The sequence below is a fragment of the Equus caballus genome, chromosome 7 (genome assembly GCF_041296265.1).
Source record: "Equus caballus isolate H_3958 breed thoroughbred chromosome 7, TB-T2T, whole genome shotgun sequence".
Lineage (NCBI taxonomy): Eukaryota > Metazoa > Chordata > Mammalia > Perissodactyla > Equidae > Equus > Equus caballus.
Window position 1 is genome coordinate 85,703,354 of NC_091690.1, and position 19,184 is coordinate 85,722,537.

At 35.3% G+C, this 19,184-nt stretch overlaps 1 protein-coding gene across 3 annotated transcripts in view; it reads left to right on the forward strand.

Annotated features, from left to right (window-relative positions):
• The window catches only part of PDE3B (phosphodiesterase 3B), a 191,785-nt gene that overhangs the window by 88,730 nt on the left and 83,871 nt on the right, over positions 1 to 19,184 (forward strand). The gene's annotated exons all lie outside the window — the stretch shown is intronic.

Sequence of the window (19,184 nt, forward strand, 5' to 3'; positions counted from 1 at the left end):
GGTGATGTTTCTGTAAACATTCAGCTGGTCATAGTTTTCGTAGGCTCACCTTGACAGCTGACTTTTATTTTCTCATTTATCCATTCAGTATACATTTATTTGGGTGCTTTCCGTGAACCATCTACTTTGTTAGTCACTGAGGATATATAAAGTAGGAACCTTGCCATCGAAGATTCTAGGAGAAGAGATGGAAATGTAAACAAATATTTCAATTTTAATATCAAAGTAAAATTGAATGCTCTCAACGATGGATTTTTTTAAATGAAATCTCTTTTATAATAACATTTGATAATCCTTGAGTTCATAAATTGAATCATTGGGTGTATACAGTTGACAGATTATTCTCTTACACCAATTCTGACTTCCTTAGACTGAAAATTATGATTGTCTAAGAATCCAGTAACTTTGATTTCCTTAGGTAAATGTTAAGCTAAGCATCCATCCCCATATCTTCAGCTTTTTCTACCAGACAGCAGAATTGTTTTTTTATGCCTCTATGTTTAAGTGATAGAGGCAAGGTAATTTAATTAAAAACAGAATGAAAAACTCAAAATTGTCCTTTTTAGGGGATCAGAGGGGAGCAGGAACTCCCCATCTGGTCACAGCTACCATATTGTTTTTGAACTTTTTTTCTTAGCGTAATAAAAAGATAAGCTTATAAATATGGATATGGTCTATAAAACTAACTTAAAAATTTTATCATATTCATTATTGTTTGTTTTCCTTAGAAAGATAATGAATAACATATTTCTGAACTGTTCAATCCACTCAATCGAGTGTTGAGATATTTTAATAAGTAAAATGTACATAAAGCTTTAAAATCATTACTTTTCTGGGAAAACTCAAGCAGACACTGGAGATTTTTAAAACTCTACTTGATGTTAGATGATTAAATGATGGTTTGCTTTGGAAGTTAGAAAACAAGAATTGTTATAAAAATCGTTTATTCCACACCAACAAAATCTTTTGGCTTATTTATTTTTGTTTTCGAACAAGACAGAATGATTGTGGAACCTTGTGTTTTAGGAGCTTTCTGTTTAGAGTGTGTTAAATAGCATACAGCTTTTTTTAATTTTTTAACAACAGCTTTTATAAACAAAGACATAGACAAAGTAATATGAGTTATAGGATGGGACTTGACTCAGCTGGACAGGCAAAAACTTCAAAAAGCGTTTTCGACATAGAGGGATAGTTCACTTTTCATGACTTATTTGTTCCTTTCTGAGTTGCATGAATATTTATGGAAACGCAATTTTTTTCCTTGACAATTTGGTAATTTAATTTGATAATCTAATTTTTTTTTAAGATTTTATTTTTCCTTTTTCCCAAAGACCCCTGGTACATAGTTGTGCATTTTTAGTTGTGGGTCCTTCTAGTTGTGCTATGTGGGATGCTGCCTCAGCATGGCTTGATGAGTGATGCCATGTCCGACCCCAGGATTAAAATTGGCAAAACTCAGGGCTGCCGAAGCAGAGCGCGAGAACTTAACCACTGGGCCACGGGGCTGGCCCCTGATAATCTAATTTTACTGGCTTGTATCTTTAACTTTAGTTTTAATGTTCACTGTTCCTTAACTTTTTGTAAACAAACACTTAAGTCAAGAGAACTCAGTATTATTAGCATCAATAATACTAATAAATTGTAATGCTAGTATTTATTGGATCAATCTCTGTAGTAATACTTAAGCCCTTCATGTGTATTATCTCATTTGATCTGAATAACCTATGAATATAAGTATTATTATTATTATCATTATAGATGACATTACTTAAAAGAATTCTGTAGTTAGTCCTTTGGAAAAATGAACAGTGTTTTGGAATGTGAGCAGCCACACCCCCAATTTATCTACATATTCATACATATGGATTTTTGTTTATGACACTATTCTTGTTAAATTTGCTATTTCTAGATCTCCTCACCCTTAATTATTATTTTTATTAATTCATCATTATCTTTTGTGTCTACTTAGACTTGAACTCTCTAGACTCCTTTGTCTAGACACCTTTGTCTTTGCATCCCTGTCCTTCCCTTCGCTCCCTGCCAAACTGGGACATTGCAGTCTTGGAAAGACAATCTCTGGAATATTTCTACCATTCCCTATTGTATATTTTGTGCTCAGGGCTGAGATTGAAATTTTTCTGAATGAGAAGAACCGCTCTCAATCATTATTGTTAAACGCTGAATGACGTTGGAAATTAGCTTAAGCTGAAGACTTGATAATATTTCGTAATGAATTCAACCTAAAATTACAAAGAATAACAGTGCTTAAATGCAAAATTTGTACTATGGTAAAAGTAATTTTGATGACATCGAGTGTTGTTTGAATCACCATCAAAATCCATTTAACTGCACAAAGAAGTTCCAAGTACCTTCACTTGAAATAGATTTTCTGCAATGTAATGATGTGTTAAATTGCAAATACTGGGAGAAGAAATCTAATATAATTCTATAAGTATACTTCAAGTGATGAATATACTTAATTAAAATCAAATGCTTGTGGACTGGTATCAATATTTGGTAGTACTTATCTGTATGAAAAGACATTTTCAAAGGTGAAATATGTAAAATCTCATTACAAATAAGCATTAACAGGTGAACATTGATTTTGGTGGTAGGGAACACCAACTTTGGGTCCCAATTAAATAAAATGCTGTCCTCCTAAAATAATTCCATTCTTTTCATTGGCAGACCTGCATTACAAAAATTTATACTCACTATTGTTATATTTTGGATTTTGTCAGTAAAAATTGTGGAAATATGTTTGTCTCTTGTTAAAAAGTACCTACATGGTGGCCTTGATTTTGCTTCTTGGCTTACAAAGCCTAAAATATTTACTGTCTGGTCCTTCACATAAAAAGTTTGTCTATTCTGAGCTAAACAATTATTCCTCTGTTTTCAAGTGATCCCATGCTTATCAAACACAAAGAAATAAATGTTCATCAATGGGGTTTCAACTATTAGCAGAGAAAAAAATAACTCTATCATTCCTAGAGCAGACTTTAGATGACCATTGAATCCAACTTAATCCAATTTCTTTATTTTACAATTAAGAATCCAAGGTTTAGTGGAAGCTAGTCACTGGTAGAACTGAAAATAGGACTAAGATATTCTGATTTTTCTGTCTAATGTCCTTTTAGTCTACTTTATTTATATGCAAGTGTTTATGCTGGGTGCCAAGGATGATAAAAAAAGAAATATAAGAAATAGCGTTTGCATTATCAAGGGACATTATAATCTAGTTAGGTAATGTATCTGTTGGGGTCCCAGCAAGAAACAAATGGCACAGTAAAATGGAGTAACTGAGGATCATTTAACAAAGGACTATTTATAAAAGAGTGAAGAGAGTTAATGAAAATAACCTGAGGCCTGAAGAGATAAGGAGTATCTGTAGGAGCTATAGAGAGGGTCCCCAGCAGGAGCTGTAGCTTTTAGTGGAGGAATCCAGCCACGGCCAACCTGTGCCGTCTAGGAAGGAGCTGATAACTCCACCTATAAATACCTCAACCTCATTCTCCTCCTGCCCTCTCCTCTCCTGCTGGTGCCTCCTGTAGTCTCTCACCAAAAACCAGATGGCAAATAACCTTTGATGCAGTCCAAAAAGGTCAGCCTCCTACGGAAAACTGCCCTTTGGAGAGTGCATCTGAAGGGTCAAAAGGAGAACATCCAGCACAGAGAACAAGATTATTTATACAATAGTATATGGTAACATGTTCTAAGTGTGAGCAATCTAGACAACGTATATTTTAGACAATAGTATATGGTAACATGTTCTAAGTGTGAGCAATCTAGACAACGTATATTTTAGACAATAGCATATCAACACATAAAATTTCATTTTATGAGCATTTTTGTAGTGCTTTACATTGTATAAACTACATTCTTATTTTATCTTTATAATAAATTTAAGACAGTGCCTTCTTTTCTGCGCTGACATCTGGAACAAAAGTAGTTCAGTCCTTGGTATTCTAAATTGTCACTTCTTCCACTGCGTAAAGTTGTTTTACTCTCTAACAGAAGCAGATGTTGTTTTACGTGGTTAAGAACTCAGCTTTAGCAGGAGGCCAAGTACTAAAAGCCAGGAAGGCAAATAATGTAATTACTTATCATTAGAAAACTCATCATTTTTGTATCTGTGTAAACTGGTCTTTTCTACAGGATGAAAGAGACTTATGTAGTAGAGATTCTCAGCATAATAATGAATTGTGAATATTCCGGTGTAATATTGTCATTAAAATTCTGGATTTTGTAGTTAGAAAGACCATGGTTTGAATTCTGGCTCTATCATTCACTTGCCACATGAATTTGGGCACGTTAGTTAGTTTCTCTCAGCCACAGTTAACTGTAAAAATGAGGAGAACTGCAGGTCTTAAGTGAGATAATGGGATATAGTATGCTTTCAATAAATATTAGCTATTATTAGTAGTATTAATAGACTCCATAACCGAAATTTCAAATTTATATAATGTGACAAGTGGTAGTTACAGCTAAGCAACTGTTTTGTGCTAGATACTCACTTTTCTACATGCTGGGATCACAATTAGGAGCAAATCAGACCTTGTCCTCCTGGAGATGGAAGATGCATAATTTGCATCTGATTTATATTAACAGTTGATAAATTAGTAAACAATGCCTATACTGACATACTTGCCAGCCGAATGGTTTATTTAGCTCTCTTCATTCACCACCAGCATACCCAAAAGGCTAGGTTAGTTTATTTTTTGATAGTTTCGTAGTCAAGGATTAGCACAGTTTATCACTGTACTGGACTCTCTAATCTCAGCAAAATGCTGAGTTGGTGTGCATTTGTCCACTAATGAATGAACAACCATTAATTTAGGGGAAAAAAAAGATTGAGTTAAAAATAGAAGTATTTTTAAAAATTCTACTAAATATATTGATCATTGATTGACCTTAATATATCTATTGAGCTTCCTTTTCTGTGGAGTTACTAATGGTAACTGTTATTTGTGCAGCACTATCAGAAAGTTTAACGTTTGGGAAAATAAGTTATTCCACACGGAACACAGTAGTTGCTGTCAGTTTAGATAGGTTCTCTAAAAGTTACTTGAAGCTCGATTTTGGTTTGTCAGTTTCTTTAGTTGATCCATATTACATTGTAGTAATGATTAATTGATGTTAAATCATTCCCAGATTTTTACTGTTTTATACGTAGAAAATTAGTATTTAGTGGTTTTCTACATGGTAAAGTTTTTATTTAAATTGTAGTGTTAAGTTTATCTCTGTATTTAAAATGTATTGAAAAAAGTTATTTTGCTTATGTAAAGCATAAAACTTTCAGTACATTTTATTTCGTAAATTTAGGATACTGTGATGATCCCTGGAGAATGTGATTTTCTTTTTAAAGACTAGAGGTTCCAGTTTTCCTTTTCAAGTCAAATTGCTACGGGGCTGGTACCTTTGCTCAATTTTAAGCTCAGTTACCATGACAAAATTTATTTACTCAGCTAATGGCTAGTAGTGTCAAACAGATAGTGCTGGCAACTTGAATAATTTCTATCTGGCCAATAAAAGTCTCAAATAAAAAATGGTAAATTTTCATTTTAAATGGAAAAAAATAGTTTTGTTAGTATACATTGATTTTTGTTTTTCTTAATTAATTAAAATCTACCTTGATGCTCTTGTGATAATTTTCTTTAATATCTATATCTCCTAAATTTAATATTCATTCTGCAATAAAGGCATGTAAGGGCCTAGTAAATGTATTTCTGTTAAATATTTAGAATTTTATTCGTGAAAAGTTGATTTCACGCAAGTGCTAAGAAAATATTCTTAAATATACCTGTTCTACTTTCCTGTATGTATAATTAGGAATTAGGAAATTCATACATTTTCGTATGAAATGTTTTTATGCTTTGGAGATGTAGCCATTTGGCAGAACCAGAGTTCTGAATCTTTACCATATTAGCAATGTGCTTGTTCATATTGAATAATCTAATTTCTGATTGTTACTTTCTAGGTTAACTTGCACTTGCTACTTTCAAAAAGCTTTGTTTTTAAAGAATATTTCCATTGTGGCCTCTAAGTATTTTTTTTTGTTTTAAGAAGTCAGGCACATGAACTGAGATTAAGAAATAAGAAGTAGAGAATAGGAACCAAGGGAAACAGGAAGTTTTAAGTCAGAAGTAGAAAGTGGCAAGCAGATTTCTGTTGCTAGATTATCCCACCATTGGTTTTCCGAGGTAATCGGAGACGGAAGTTTGGTTGGAGAGATGAGTTGGTCGAAATACAAAAGGTAATCAGAAAGAGTTGTTTATATTTTCTTTGCAGAAGACTTGTCTCCCTTAAAACCAAATAGTTTTACTTGAATGTCTGCCTACAGGTAAATTTTTTAGTTGAGGGAGGTGAGGCACAGAGATAAGAAAGACAGGGAAAATCACTTAATTATTCTGGTCCTTGTTTTCTTTATCTTTAAAATGAGAAGATTGGAATGAGGGAAACAATAGAAAGAATAAACAAATGGGACTTCATCAGACTAAAGAGCTTCTTCAAGGCAAGGGAAAACAGGATTGAAACAAAAAACAGCCCACTAATTGGGAAAAAATATTTACAAGCTACTTATCCGACAAAGGGTTAATCTCCATAATATACAAAGAACTCACACAGCTTAACAACAAAAAACCAAACAACCCGATCAAAAAATGGGCAGAGGACATGAACAGGCATTTCTCCAAAGAAGATACAAGTATGGCCAATAGACACATGAAAAGATGTTCATCATCACTAATCATCAGGGAAATGCAAATCAAAACTACACTAAGATATCACCTTACACCTGTTAGATTGGCAAAAATATCCAAAACCAAGAGTGACAAATGTTGAAGAGGTTGTGGAGAAAAAGGAACCCTCATACACTGTTGGTGGGAATGCAAATAGTGCAGCCACTATGGAAAACAGTATGGAGATTTCTCAAAAAGTTAAAAATAGAAATACCCTATGACCCAGCTATCCCACTACTGGGTATCTATCCTAAGAACCTGAAATCAGCAATCCCAAGAGTCCCATGCACCCCTATGTTCATCGCAGCATTATTTACAATAGCCAAGACATGGAACCAACCTAAATGCCCAGAAACTGATGATTGGATAAAGAAGATATGGTATATATACACAATGGAATACTACTCAGCCATAAAAAAGGATAAAATTTTTCCATTCACATCAACATGGATGGACCTTGAGTGTATTATGTTAAGCGAAATAAGCCAGACAGAGAAAGACGAACTCTATATGACTCCACTTATAGATGGAAGTTAACATATAGACAAGGAGAACTGATCGGTGGTTACCAGGGAAAAGGGGGGGTGGGGGGAGGGCACAAAGGGTGAAGTGGTGTACCCACAACATGACTAACAATAATGTACAACTGAAATCTCACAAGGTTGTAATCTATCATAATCTTAATTTAAAAAAAAAAAATGAGAAGATTGGAATTGTTGGCTCTCAATTCCCTTCACCTCAAATATACTCTGAATGTTTGTAACAAGAGAATAACATGATATAAATGACTTTGAAGATTGGTTTTATTGTATACAGTGGATATAATTCTAAGAGGAAAATTGATTGGAGGCTGTTGAAAGTGATCCAGGATTGATACGATAAAAATGTGAAAAATATGGTGATGATAGAAAGTCAGTAATATGTAGATCTAATTAGATTGATGGGGAAGGAAAGAGAAGACTTTTAAAAATGAGTCATTTATTTATTCAACAAGTTACTTAATCTAAATTTCATTATATATAAAAAGTAATACTGATCTCACAGGATGGATATGAAGGTTTAATGTAATGATATATATAAAACTCCCAGCAGAGAGCTCACCATAGGAAACACATGTTTTCAACATCCCTGTATTTATTTAGAGGCACAGGAAGAAACAGAATTCACTCCAAGGTGGTTCAAATAAAAAGATTTTAATGAAGAATCTACTTTGAGAGAATGAGCAGGATGTTAAGAGATTGGAAAAGAGATGGGTAGGCAGTTAGAAACTTGCAACTGTGGAAAGCTGTCAACTCACCTGGGCCTGAAGGAACGGGGGTGGCAATGGTGTTTCCAGAGTCACAGCAGAAGTTGTGAAGGGAAAACCATCTGGTAAGAGCTGTAGTCATTAGGGACACAGCTATCACCAGAGACAATGGTATGTAGCCAGAGAGGCAGCAGAGAAGAAATAACCTGGATTTCTCTCTCCTCCCAAACTCCAGTTTCCTGCTGGTGGCTCCCAGCCTAAGCAGAAACCAGCTGCATGGGTGCTCAGGTGATACAGCATATAGAGGTCAGCTTTCCTAGGGTCAAGAGAAGGGCAAAGAAAAGATCTGGGGGGCAAATGCAGAATGATTAGTCTAATCACTAAGCTGTACCTTCTCCATATATAAAATGGGGTTACTTGCAAAGTTGTTTTAATTTTACACGGCTGCCAAGTACCTGCCACATTGCTAGCACATAGTAGAGTTTAGTAAATGATAATATTTATAAGATAGTGTAGCATAATGGTTAAGAATCCTTAAAGCTTTGGAATTAGGCAGATCTGAATTTAATTTCTGTGTCTGCCACTTACTACTCATGTGACTTTGCGCAGTTTACTTCATCTCTCTCAGTCTCCTCTCTGTCATCTGGGAAACGATGCTTATCACGGAGAATTCTAGTTTTAGTTAGTTAAACTTTTTGGCTGTCCATTTATCTTATGTTTTTGGTTTATGTTCAATAAATGCAATCAAAGAGTTAAATAGTTTTCTTCATTGACCTAAGTTAGAAGGCAAAGAAATAGAAAAAGTTGGAAATACTGACATTCAGTCAGTTGTGTTAGCATAGATTTGTACACAAAGCTAAAGTAAAATGTCATCAAATGTGAGAACAAAGGATATTGTAATAGTTAATTCACAGCTGTACTATAGTAAATATTCTTTTAAATTTCATACAAATATAACAGTTCTGTAAGTTTAATTTGAGGACATATGTATGTTTTTCTTTTTGGCTGCATAGGGAACAATGAAGTAAAACCTCATTGACGTAATTGAACCTGATAACATCTCCTGGTTCTACTGCTGATGTTTCACTGTGGTATTGGTGGTTTTGTAGAGCTCTGTAAGCATGTTGGACTTACAAACATATTCAAACAGAAACTTTTATCAGGATTCAACTTTTTAACCACAAAGAAAAGCTGAATTTATCTAAAGGCACAGTCTTGCGTTCACTTTATCAAATCAACTAAAAAAAATTTTTTTTTTAAAGATTTTATTTTATTTTTTTCTTTTTCTCTTCAAACCCCCCTGGTACATAGTTGTATATTCTTCGTTGTGGGTCCTTCCAGTTGTGGCATGTGGGACGCTGCCTCAGCGTGGTCTGATGAGCAGTGCCATGTCCGCGCCCAGGATTCGAACCAACGAAACCCTGGGCCGCCTGCAGCGGAGCACACGAACTTAACCACTCGGCCATGGGGCCAGCCCCCTAAAAAAATTTTTTAATAGTATATTTCTCATATGTTACTTAGAGAAAATGGTGTTTTAAAAATTAGTTTTTAACAGATTACCACAGTGTGTGAAGATATATAATAATTTCTGATATTGTATTATATTGGAGTTTAGAAGAAAGCAAATACAGTGATATGCCATGAAACGATGTTTTCGTCAATGATGGACTGCATATGTGATGGTGGTCCCATAAGATTATAATGGTGCTGAAATATTCCTATTGCCTAATTGACATCGTAGCCATTGTAACATCACAGCACAATGCATTACTCACATGTTTGTGGTGATGCTGATGTAAACACACCTACTGCACTGCCAGTTGTATAATAGCATAGCATATACTGTTAGGTACAGCTTATAATACTTGATAATGATAATATACAACTATGTTACTGGTTTATGTATTTACTATATTATTTATCGTTACTTTAGAGTACTTTAGGGTACTCTTTCTACTTATAAAGAAAAAAGTTTACTGTAAAACAATATGCTGTGTTAGGCCAGCAGCAGCCTCATACACCTTGTGTTTACTGTGTCTCTTGATTGCATCATTTTCCCTTGTGCTTCATTTAATCTCATGTTGTTTTGTTCATCAAAGCCCCTAAGCATACAAAATCCACTGCTAATGTTGCCAGTAGGAGGCTATGTTGAGTGATTAACCTGGAAACAAAATTAAAAGTGATTAAGGGCTACCAAGGTGGAAAATCAGTGATGATTATTGCTTGCCAGTCAGACATGGTCTCCCATTCCATCTTGAAGAACAAGAACAAAGTGATGGAAGCTGTGAAAGGCTCTGCTTCATTAAAGGCAATGAGACTAGCAAAAATTCGAGAAAGGCCTATATCAGACATGGAGAAACTTCTAATGACTTGGATTGAAGGCCAGACACAGAAGTGTATCCCTCTCAGCACCAAGACAATCACAGCCAAAGCAAAAAGTTTTCTTGCAATGTTGAAAGAAAAGGCTGGACCCTGCTACGATGTTGAGTTTACTGCTAGCTCTGGGTGGTTTAAATGATTCAGGAATCGTTATTCATCACACAGTGGAAAGTGAGTGGTGAGTCTGTGAGTGCTGATATGTAGGCAGCTGAAGAATTTTTGGAAACTCTAGATAAGCTGATTATGGAGGAAAATTACTTGCCAGAGCAAATATTCAATATGGATGAAACTTCCCTGTTGTGGAAATGGATGCCTGAAAGGACTTTCATACATAAAAAGGCCAAGTCAGTGCCAGGTTTCAAGGCTTTTAGGGACAGGATAACAATCTTGCTTAGTGGCCATGTTGCAGGCTACAAGTTGAAACCCTTTGTGATCTGGCACAGTGACAACCCCAGGGCCTTCAAGCATATCAGTGAGCACACACTGCCAGTGGACAACAGGAGTAGTAGGAAGTCATGGATGACTCAGCTCCTATTCCAAGATGCCCTCCTGAATTGATTTGCCAGCAAAATGGAGAAGTACTGCTTGGAAAATAACATACCTTTCAAGATTTTGCTTATTGTTGTTAATGCCCCTAGACATCCTCCTTTTATTGGCGATCTTCATCCCAATGTCAAAGCAGTGTTTCTTCCTCCAGACTCTACCTCTTTGATGCAATCAGTGGATCAAGGAGTTCTAGTAGCTTTTAAGGCGTACTACCTGAGAAGGACCTTTGCCCAGGCTATTACTGCAGCAGAGGAAGACACTGAAAAGACACTGATACAATTCTGGGAGGATTACATCATCTGTGACTGCGTCAAGAACCTTGCTTGGGCTTGGGGTGATGTCACCAAGGAGTGTGTGAATGGCATCTGGAAGAATACACTCAAGAGGTTTGTCCGTGTCTTCAAAGGGTTTGTCAAGGACAAGGAGGTTGCAAAAATCAAGAAGGCTGTTGAGATGGCAAAAAACTTTAACCTGAGTGTGGATGAAGATGACGTTGAGGAGCTTCTAGAGCTGGTTCCTGAGGAACTGACCAAGGAGGAGTTGTTGGAACTAGAATAGGAATGCATAGCTGAAGAAGAGGCAAGAGAAAAGGAAACTGCAAGAAAAGAAAAAGAAGAATCCCCAAGAAAATTCACAGTGAAGTTTTCAGCAGAAGCTTCTGCAGACCTCTTTTTAAGAAGTCAAGCTTCTTAAAAAGTTTGAAATGTGGACTCCAATACTGACAGGCTTTCATTAATAGAGAGGAACGTTCATGGTGCATTATCTGCTTACAAGCAAGTCTATGATGAAGAAAAGAAACAAACCAAGCAAACCTCTATGGACATATTTCTGAAAAGAGTGACAGCTCCTCAAGAAGAACCTCAGGCAGGTCCTTCAGGAGCTGTTCCAGAAGAAGGCAATGCTCTCAAAGTAGATGACAGCCCCATGCATGTTATTGCCCCTTAAGACCTTCCAGTGGGACAAGATATGGATGTGGAAGACAATGATATTGATTATCTTGACCCTGTCTAGGCCTAGGCTAATGTGTGTGTTTCTGTCTTAGTTTTTAACAAAAAAGTTTAAAAAGTAAAAAAAAAAAAAAATTTTAAGTAGGAAAACCTTATAGAATAACGACATAGAGAAAAAAAATTTTTGTACAGCCACAGAATGTTTGTCTTTTAAGCTCAGTCTTATTACAAAAGTCAAAAAATTTTAAAAAATTAAAAGTTTATAAAGTAAAAAAGTTACAGTAAGCTTAGGTTAATTTATTATTGAAGAAAGGAAAATTTTTAAATAAATTTAGTGTAGCCTAAATGTAGAGCGTTGATGAAGTCTACAGTAGTGTCCAGTAATGTCCTAGGCCTCCACATTCACCCACCCCTCACTCAGTGACTCACCACCCAGAGCAACTTCCAGTCCTGGAAGCTCCGTTCATGGTAAGGGCTTTATACAGGTGTATGATTTTTAAAAAAATGTTTTACTGTATTTTTACTGTACCTTTTTTATGTTTAGATACACAGATACCATTGTGTTACAGTTGCCTGCTGTATTCAGTACAGTAACATGCTGTACAGGTTTGTTGCCTAGGAGCATAGACTATACCATGTAGCCTAGGTGTGTAGGAGGCTGTATCATCTAGGTTTGTGTAAGTATACTCTATGATGTTCACACAAAAGTGAAATTCCCTAACGATGCCTTTCTCAGAACGTATCCCTGTTGTTAAACAATTCCTGACTGTATAATAATGGAAGCTCCTAAAAGCAGCAAATTAAAATTTCATACTTTCATTAAAGGATGTCTTACAGTATAACAGAACCATGTTTTGAGAACATACTGTAGTCACTATAATTTCTATTTTTTACTAAAATTCAGAATTTAGCTATATTATTTATTTATTTTTATATTTAAATTATTTACAGGATCTACTTTGGTATTGGGATTGAAGATTAGATGCCTGAAGTTTTGCTGACTTGGGCACAATGTATATACAGAACATATACTGTCTGCTACTTGGAAATAAGATTTTAAAAGAGCTACAGATTATTATGTAAGAGGAATGAATGCTTCTACAAATGTTTCTTAAACTTTTAATATCCATGTACCATCCACTATATATTCAGTATGCATGGTAGGCCCCCACTAGTTTTAAATAAATGTATAAAAATGATTCACCATAATTTTTAAAAACTAAAAAATTACAGTATTTTTATATCAGTGAACATTGCAATATTAAAGGTATCTCTACTTCAGCTCAGTGATGAGTGAATAGGTTGTGTTGTTGGTTCATTCTATATCCAACCAAATTTTTTTATTTTCTCTAATTCTCTTAAATTGGAAAAACCCAAGCAAAATAATAATTTATGACAGAAGACAGCAAGTGCTTTTTGGCTGTTGATTCTGCATAGTCAGATTCAGCATGGACCCTGGAATTGTAGATATTTCTCACTGAAGATTATTTTTAGGGCTGTGTCAATTGCTAAGTTAATGGACATTATTATATTTAAAAGCTTGAGAAATAGAAATTCTTTGCATTTTATTGAAGAAAATACTGTTATATTTACTGTTTATGCTTGTATATTTTCTTTGCTTTTTTTTTTTTGGTGAGGAAGATTGACCCTGAGCTAACATCTGTGCCAAGATTCCTCTATTTTTTGTATGTGTGATGCCACCACAGCATGGCTTGATGAGCGGTGTGTAGGTCCGCACTTGGGATCCAAACCTGCAAACCCTGGGCTGCTGAAGCAGAGCGTGAACTTAACCACTATGCTACTGGGCTGACCTCTATATTTGTTTTTTTGTACTTTTATATTTGCTCCATTTTTCCACAGCACACTTAGAGGATGTATACTCTGTGGCTAAAAACTGAGTGCATTTACATTTATGCTATTTCTTTAACACTGGATCAGGCCCAGTATCTGTGTTTTAACCACCAGCTATTTTCTGTGAATAAAGTAGCACGTAGGTTTGTAGTTAGGAGATACTCTTATTGTTTAGCAGAGTTCTTCCTTGCTGTACAGATAACCTGATTCTCTGAGCTGACTCCAACACACTTTTTCCAGTCTTTATCATAGTTCACAAAATAAACATTAAATAGGAGAAAAAATCATCTTTTGTAGTATGGGTTTTTCTGTGATAAACACATAAAAGTTGTCTACCATCCTTCCTCATATGTATTGCACACTCACCACGAGCTCATTTGGACTCAACACATGAGTTCGTTTCTCCAGTAATAAAGTAAGGTATCTGCTGTGTATGAATGTGACAGTAATTATTTACATTATATGCTTTTTAAATTCTGTGATGTCCTAGGATGTCATTTGTAAATACATTTTGGATGTTATTTGATTTGTTCTCTCTTCCAGTGTAATGTTTATCATCTATGAGGCTAGTATTACAAGTGTCTTGGCAATAGTTTGTCTTTTTTTATTTTAACGTCCTTTTGCTATGAGAAGCACAGAATCTGAATGATTCCTCTATAGTTTTTGTCTCTTGTTTTAAGAACAAAAATCTTTAGTTTCACATAAGAAAGCATTTTGTGCTTATTCAATAAAAATTCTATTTATTGATTTACCAAAAAGGCTTTTATTAAAAGTTTTGTTTGAATATGTCATAAAAGTTTCCATGGCTTCCTATCATTATTTGGTAAAGTTTCAAAGTGGGCAACATGCAGAAGAATATAGGGTCAATGAATTGCAAGTCTAAAAAAAAATCCAGCTTTTAGATAGTCACTGTTGTATGTCTTAGTAGTATTTTTGTTTTTATGGGTTTGTGTGGTATTATGACATGCACAGATTAGTATTCTGCTTGCATTAAGGCTTATTTTTGATCTATGCTTAGCATTTATTCTGAGTTATTTATGTTACGGTTTTTATTAATATTTTAAGCTTTAGGAAACCAATTTTGAGCCATTTATTATTTTGATTAGGGATATAATGCAACACAATGAAATGCAAATTTAACTGATATAAACAATAATATTTGAATGACCTGAAAATACTTTAGCTAAGATGATTTGTACTATTACAGAACAATGTAGGCTTTAGGGCACCTGCCCAGCTTTTGAGAATATAATGGTTATCAAGGTGATGATGAGATTTCTGTGGATATCAGAATTAATCTTACATTTTACAATTTTGAAATATATGTAAACTAAATCGATTCTTTTTTCCCTCTAAATATTCGAGACCCTGATGAACAACTAGTGATTCACAGATCAGAATCTGATAAATAACGGCTAATACTCTGTTACTGTTTCCTAGTTTAAATTTTTATCTAAGTGCTAATATTATAGAGACATTGAGCAACATTTTCGCTATGGATTTTTCTCCTTTGCATATATCTCTCACTGTCCTACATCATTAGTTCTCCTACTGTCCTGGATCATTCCTATCAAGTACACACAAGCTCTAGAACCCACCATGTTAACAACAACAAAAGTATTATCCTCATTTTTTTTCCAACTATTGCTCCATTTCATTCTAGCCTTTCACAGCACAATTTCTCTAGAGTTTTCTCTAGTCATTGTCTCTACTTCTTTACCTTCCTAAATTCTTAATTTTTTATTAAAGCTGAATGTATACCTATAAAATATGCATCAAGTATAGAGACTAAGGATAACAAACACCATCTCCCCACCATTACCATTAACTTTGAACATTACCAATAACTTTGAAGTCCCTCTGTGCCATTCCAATCCAGTGTCCTTTTCTTCTCCCTTAGAGATGATCACCATCTTGAATTTCTTTATAGTTTCCATATATTTATGTTCCTTAAAAGTATTTCAATGTATATTTTATTTTACACATATGAAATTATACTGTGTGTATCCTTCTGTGACTTGCGTTTCTTATTAATCATTTGTTTCTGGGATTCATTCATATGGTATATAGCCATACTTCATTCATTTTCACTGTTGTATTCCACTGTATGGTTATACCGAAATTTCTCCATTTTGTTATTGGTGGGCACATGGATTGTGTCTAGTTTTCTTGCTACCCCAAACAGTACAGCTACATGCATTTGTGTTCTTGTCTCCTGGTGTCAAACTATATAGTAAAGAATTGAGCTTTGGAATTTTTCCCCCAATCTGTTGTAGATTGATGCTTTTGTAAAATACAATAAAAATGTCTCAACAATGTCAAATTGCTATGAAAATTTCTGAACATTTACTCTTAATTTCTGTGTTTATCTTATTGTGAACCACACTTTTTTTTTTTTTTTTTTGGTGAGGAAGATTGGCCCTGAGCTAATATCTGTTGCCAATCCTCTGCTTTTTTTTTTTCTTTTTCTCCCCAAAGCCCCCCAGTACATAGTTGTATATTCATCGTTGTGGGTCCTTCTAGTTGTGGCGTGTGGGATGCTGCCTCAGCATGGTTTGATGAGCAGTGCCATGTCCGTGCCCAGGATTCGAACCAGCGAAACACTGGGCCGCCTGCAGTGGAGCGTGCAAACTTAACCACTTGGCCACGGGGCCAGCCCCAATCCTCTACTTTTTACTTGAGGAAGATTGTCACTGAGCTGACATCTGTGCCAATCTTCCTGTGTTTTTTGTCTGTGGGACGTCACCACAGCATGGCTTCGAGTACTGTGTAAATTCATGCCTGGGATCTGAACTTGTGAACCCCAGGCTGCCAAAGCAGAATGTGCAAACCCATTCATGATACTACCAGGCAGGCCCCTGGACCACACTTTTAATAACACTGTTCTAAGATGTACCTAGCTGCAGAATTCCTGGATCATACATCTTCCACTCCTTATGCAGAAAATTTTGTTTTCTCAAAATGTCTAATATTCTAGTTGTTCGAATTATACAGAAGGCAGTCCACTAGCAATTTGTAGCTTTGACTATATCTGTTTTCAGTTCCTAATGTGCAAGAGATTTCAGACTAAGACCTACTTTCTGGTTAAAGGTAATTTTTCATCCTAGAGAAATTGACTGCAAATAAGAATGAGCTGCTGCTTAAGAGTTAATTCAAAGCCAACCTAGTAAGTAGAAGTGAGAGAAAACCATGATAATGGGATGAAGGGCCAGGGAGGAGTGGGGATGGTCTGTAATACAAAATACTACGGTAAAGAGATCTAAAAAGAGTAAGCATAAAGAAAAAAACACCCATCGTACATAGTAAGGTTTTCAGAGATCTCTTAAGACTACAGTTAAAATAGGGTGTACGTGACTTCATGTTAGCAGCAGCTTCTGAGTAGGCAGCCTCAGGATGGCCTCAGTGCGTTAGGGAACTTTCTCGGAGTGTGATCTAATGTTCTGCCGGGAGCAGAACTACTTTACATCATCAGTGTTTCTCAACCTTATTTTCACTATCACCCCCCTAAAGAGACTTTTTAGAGATTTTTTTCCCCTAAATCATCCCACCCTATCTATGAAATTTTAATACCAGAGATTTACAGTATATCTGTTTGTGTACTGTGGTATTTGGAGGGCCACAAACCTTTAAGGTTTTTAAGGATTTTTTTTTTTTTTGCTCCCAAGAACCAATTTTCACCTTCTTGGGAGTGATAGGACTCCTGTTAAGAATGCATGATAGGAATACAAATACGGCTTTTGATATTAGAGTGTGACTATTTAAAAAGATAATATTTATTTAATCATGGTGAATGGAGTTGGGGGTAAGGAAAACTGACTCAATCCTCAGAAACTATCCTGATGAAAGTATGCTTGAGTTAACAAAAAGTCAGCTTCTGCTTAGACTAATAAATTGGGGAAATGAGGTTTATGCATTTGTCATCGTTTGATGTTATCCTTGTAGAAGAAAAGTAGAAGTATGGATTGGATGACAGTATAGTTAGGCAAGTTTGTAGATTCAGAATGCAAATTAATGAATTGATGTCTATCTTGTAGGTAATTTTTAGTGACACGTCATGTGACTGTCTTCACTCCTGTCTGTTCTGTACTTTTATTGGTCCACTTAAGAAAATATCAGATTCACAGATGTTGTGACGATGGGAAGAATGGTGAATAGGCTAGTTGACATCCTCAATCTCCAAAGAAACTTTAACAGGCTAATATCAGGACAGAAGAAAAGTATTGTAGTTAGGTCTAAAAGCCAATTGTATAAGAATAGCATGGAGAAAATGGAGCGTAGCAATATCAAGTATAAAGGAAACTCAGGGATTTTAAGTTATGTTAATCTTAATGTGAGTATTCTTAGGAAGTTGTTAACATCTTAAACTACATTAATTAATGTCTCTAGATCTAGAATGTATACCGGTTAAATCACAACCTGAAATAATTCTATCAGGACCACACTTAGGGCCCTATGAAATCCTGCAGAACTTTAGCGAGTCTCCTCACATATGACACACTTTGCATGTAGCTCCACACCATAGCCGTTTTGTGGGCACTGGTTTGTGAGTTTTCTAAGTGGTTTTGGTATGTCTGGATTTTCTTGGGGAAGGAATAGGTTTCTCTCCACTGGCAAGAGATGACCTGCAAGAGTGTTGACAAGGACATGGTGATGATGATGACTGACAATTTTTTGTGTGATTCGGGGTGGGTGTATTAAGGAATCTAAAATAGAGGTCAGCAACCTCAGCTCATTGACCAAATCCTGCCAGCAGCATGTTTTTATATGGCCCTCGAGCTAAGAATGCTTTTTTTCTTCTTTTTTTCATTTTAAAGGATTGTAAAACAAAAACAAAAAACAAAGAATATGCCACAGAGACCTTATGTGGCTTGCAAAGCCTAAAATATTTACTATCTGTCCCTTTACAGAAAAAAACTGCCAACTCCTGATAAAATATTTGACCAGTGATAGAGTAGGTAATATTTTAAGATCTTTTGCAACCAGGAGATTTAAGACCAAGGACAAGAAACAACACAAATCATTAAATATATGGAAATTGTGTGATTATGTTATCAATTAAATAGGCTTGTTTCAAGACGAGGGGTCAAAGCTATGTAGAAAATCACAGTTATAATAAATTATTTAGGCAAAAGGAGGAGACCTGTTTATTAACTAAGCAAACTTAAAAGAAATTTAGGATTTATCATAGATAGCAGTTAAGCTTGCTAAATTAAAGCTGATTTTATTTTCTTGAGCAAAGTAACTCTTGGAAAGGGAGGCAGGCAGAAAGCCTGCTAGGAAGAAGGGCAGGAAAAGACCAATCTGGGACTAAGAAGTTACCATTGATAACCTATAAAAGAGACAAACAGGAAAACCATCACTAATTATCTGAATATCAAAAGGAGTGTGTGTTGCTTTTTATAAATCCATTCCTTTATACTTCATCTAACCACAAGGACAAACTTTTTGAAGTGCTTTTGACAGAACTGCCTTATTGGT